Source organism: Sceloporus undulatus, chromosome 5 (assembly GCF_019175285.1).
Source record: "Sceloporus undulatus isolate JIND9_A2432 ecotype Alabama chromosome 5, SceUnd_v1.1, whole genome shotgun sequence".
In the NCBI taxonomy this organism is placed as follows: domain Eukaryota; kingdom Metazoa; phylum Chordata; class Lepidosauria; order Squamata; family Phrynosomatidae; genus Sceloporus; species Sceloporus undulatus.
Genome location: NC_056526.1, coordinates 98,608,349 through 98,612,909, shown reverse-complemented (window position 1 = coordinate 98,612,909; position 4,561 = coordinate 98,608,349).

Here is a 4,561-nt window from a genome sequence, read left to right as displayed (position 1 = left end):
TATAAAAAATGAATTGTTATGAAGAATAAAGACTTTTCTTACTGTGAAGTCGAAGGCTTTCATGGCTGGCATCCATCATTTTTTGTGGGTTTTTCGGACTATGTGGGCATGTTCTAGAAGAGTCAGGAAGAAACTCTTCTAGAACATGCCCACATAGTCCGAAAAACCCACAAAAAACTTCTCTTACTGTGGAAAAGTTCCATTTATTGTGGTGACCAAGAGGAGATTAGATAAGGAAATGGATGACATGTTTCTTTTTATATTGCTGGGCAGATTAATGATATACAGTGGAGCCTTATCTTACGCGGGGATCCGTTCCGGACCCCCCACACAAGCCAAAAAACACGTATGCTCGAGCCCTATTCAATATAATGGGGCTCGGGTGCAGTGGCGCGGCAGTGCACCATAGGCACATGCACCACTCATTCTATTGCCATGCGGCTTCAACGTAAACTGAAAGCCGTGTATAGTGCGCCCGCATATGGCGCAGGTGCACTGTATATTGATGATTACATTGTGAGCTGCTACCCTCTAGTGGAGACCAGAATAGCAGGCACAAATACCTTGTATGGTGAAATACTACCTCCTGGTGGCTGTATGAAGATTACATTTATAAAGTGGAGATTGTAAGAAATGTAGCCAAAAATGCCTTCATGGGAGAAATAGTGTTACTCAAAGGCCATATGAAGATCAGATACTGATGCAAGGAAAGCTACTGAAAGGAGACCATTGGTGGAAACTGTTGAAAAAGTAATTCCAGCAGAAATGACACAAATTATGGGAGAAAATGGAATTATTTAGCAAGGATATAATGAAACCATTTGAGAAACAAGATAAAAAAATTGAGTCAAGAGGTAAAACAGGAGATAAGAGAAGATAAGTTAAAGAGGTAAGTAATCAATTGGGCAACTGGCTCAGGATGTAAAGCAAATAAATGAAAAAGCTGAATAACTGGAGGTTAAGCCTAAATAAGATAAAGAGAAAAAATTACATATTATGGCTTTACTGGGGCTGAGCTAGGAAGAGCATTTTTTTTTAGATTTACATTGATTCTGGAAAACCCTCAAGAAAATATTACAGAGAAATTGGTCAACCTCTTGGGAGAGTTTCTAAGAGAAAATAGGAGGAGATAAGATTCTGAGAGGAACGTAATTTCCAGAATCAACTGCACAATTTACTGAGAGATGTGATGCTCCATGTGATAAGGGGCAGTGCTATCGGGGTGTTCACAATCACCTGCCCACTCACATGAGCCTTACTTAGTCCATGATGTTGCCAAACATCCACCTGTCCTTGACATGGATGCACAAGACAAGGGCGGGCCCAGCTTCCCCATGGCAGGGAGCAGGACCACAATCTACTTTATCAAAAAATCAATAAGAGATTTAATTCTATAGAAACATTTTGTGAGTAAACTGAATGTAGATGGAAGGGAAATGATAGTTTTGAAAGAGATATCTATGAGAATTTTGTGTAAGAGAGAAGATTACAATTTCCTTGCAGAAAAGTGGAAAGGAATTCCATTTATATGGGAAAATCCAAAAGGACTGGGTTTTACATTTAAGGGCCAAAGATTACAGCTGGATTTGATTCAGAAAGCAAGGAAATTTTGAAAAAATATAAAAGAATTTGAGAAACTTTAAGAAGAAAATAAGTTGAAAGACATGCTGAAGGAACAAGGAGAAGGACAACCTTGTGGCTGCAGTACTGATATTTAACTACTGCGCCAGCAGGGTGCCAAAACTTTTTTTGATTAATGGAGATTGTGAAGTTGGTAAATACACTGAGGTATAAAAATTGAGACTAGAGGAATTATACATATTTTTCTGAAAGGCATAGGTCTTTTTTGAGAATCAATCCTGTTACAGACTGCCAAAATAAAGCTGCTTCGGGTCTCTTTGGAGGTATGCTATTTAAATGATGCATGGGTCCTAAGAGTCCGGAGGTCGCGCCAAAGCCACACTCCATTCCTAAGCACTGGAGGGCAGCTTTGGTGCAGCTTCCGGATTCTTAGGGTGCATGCATCATTTAAACAGCATACCTCCAAAGAGACCTGAAGCAGCTTTATTTTGGCAGTCTGGAACAGGCCAATATGATTTGGACATCAAAAACCCTGGTTACTTAGATTTATTTTTCATAAAAGGATGCTTTATTCAATGTAGTGGTCAATTTTGTACAAAGAGATAAGAGACGCAACATATGTAATAATGGGTTGAAAAGCAAATATTACCTTCACCTAGACTGTAGCGGATGCGTACATCCCAGGCATGCATGGTCTCCTTGTTCTCAAAACCCAGCATAACAACTTGAGTCAAGCAGATGATGGCAAGAGTGTGATTCAAACCCTCATAGAAGAGTCCAGGTTCCAAGCCACAAATGTCTTCCAGTGTTACACTGCTCCGCTCCTTCAACCCCTTTAGTCGTTCAGACTTCTCCTTATACACTAGCATGAGTAAGCAATCTGAAAGAAGGAAACCTTTAATCAAACGAAGTGTAAATACATTGCTATTATTGTTCAAATAGTGACAGTGACTCTAAGATGTGTTTTAAAAGACTTGTTGTTTAGGTACCTTAGATGTTGAAACATTACAAATAAGCACCATACACAATGAAAGGAAGGAATAATTACAGGTGCTACATGTCTAGATGGTTCTGATGAGGAAATACTACCAGACAGTAAAAAAAAAAAGGAAGAAAACTACCTCCTCAAGAATAAAAGGGCAATCTGACATATCTTAAAATAGATTATCATGGATCTGCAGGTTAAGATAAAAACTACTTATTCTAACATTATTATTATTATTAACCTTTATTTATGAAGCGCAGTAAATTTACACAGCGCTGTACATGCAATCTTTTTAGTTAGACGGTTCCCTGTCCACGGGCTTACAATCTAAAAAGACATGACACAGAAGGAGAAGGGAGTGGTGGAGGGAAAGGGTAAGAGGTCCAGCAGTTCCTCTCTACCTCCGAGGCCTGGACCAAGGCAGGTGAATTGGAGGGAGGGCTTAGCTTCATAATGGATGGTTAATCTTCTTCCAGGGAAAATACATACTCTCAAGCACTATTTTTCTTCAGAAAAAAATGGGGGGTCACTTTTGGTGTCTATTTTCTAGTTTTGTCTCTACTGACACGTCAAAGAGATAAGAGAAAGAATTCATCCTCATCCCACAAGCCTACTACAAAAGCACACGTAATCGTTATATTTTAAATTCATAGACTACTTTACTATGAAATGTCCATTAATTATATTTACAATAAAAATAAGTAAACATTAAACACAGAACTTCAATTTTCAAAGCTCTCCAGGTAACCTCACAGACATAAAAAATAAATATCATAGAACAGAAGAACAGAAACATTACAATAAATTAGCGAATTGAAAAGGCATTAAAGATTTCAGTTTGAAAAGGACTGAAAGAATAAGATTTGCCTTGTAATAGACTCCCACACTGTAGGAAAATCCTTATTTTTTTATAAAACAATCACATAAGTGATAGTACTTGCACCCAAGTCAGCTTCTCTCCAGATGAACATGACTAGCAACTATGGTGGTGCTCCTTTCTATAGTATGCTGGACCCAAGCCAGTTAAAGCTTTAAAGGTAAAGACCACCACTTAAACAAAGCTCAGGGACAATCTAGTAACTAGTTTAATTCATAAAGAACTCTACAGTACTCCAGTCCAGGGCTTGTGCAGTCAGAAGCAACTTTAGATGGAGGAGGTATTACAAAAAGAAGTAACGTGTGTGTGTGTGTGTGTATGCACTCTCTCTCTCTCTCTCTCTCTCACACACACACACACATATATAGAATAATAAAGTACAAAGTTTGTTGCATATCTTCCTTCATGGAAATTTACAAAAATTTTGTTGATCAGAAATCTTAATCAAATAAATTTATTGTTATATTCTATCAGTCTAAGTAACCTGATGTTTCACATGGGGGTATTAAATATCCCATGCTACCATAGTTATTAATATACATTTGCCAGTTATGAAGGGGTGAGAGTTGGACAGCAGAAAAATAGAAGAGTTGGGGTCAAAGTGGAAGGTTTAGCTGTACAGATTCCATAGACCTGTCCCAGTCAAGCCCTTTACAACTGAGCGCCTGCATTCTCATACAGCTGAACTTCCTGAACTATTTTCAAGGTCCATATTGACTTAGAAGGATATACCTGGTAATAGCTATTGTTTACATATCTAGAAATAATGTAATGTTCAGGAATATTCCCAAGCAGAGCTGGGCCAAACCTGGAGGCAGAGAAGCAACTGACACTCCACCTAACTGGCCCAAAATGTTTCCTAATACCCAAGGCCAGCTGAATATTTCAGCACCTGAAACAGAAAATTCAGCGAGCACTGCTCTTTCTCCTTGGCAGTAAAATAGAATGAAAAAAAGTTTAAATTATTATATTAATAACTCACCGTTTATTTCTCTTTAATGATACAAAAAATCTGCAGTCTCACTTTACCCAATGATAGGGGCAGCCCTGTTCCCAAGCTTTTTATGGAGGAATATGACTACTTTGCATCCAGACACCCACACCATATTAATCATATC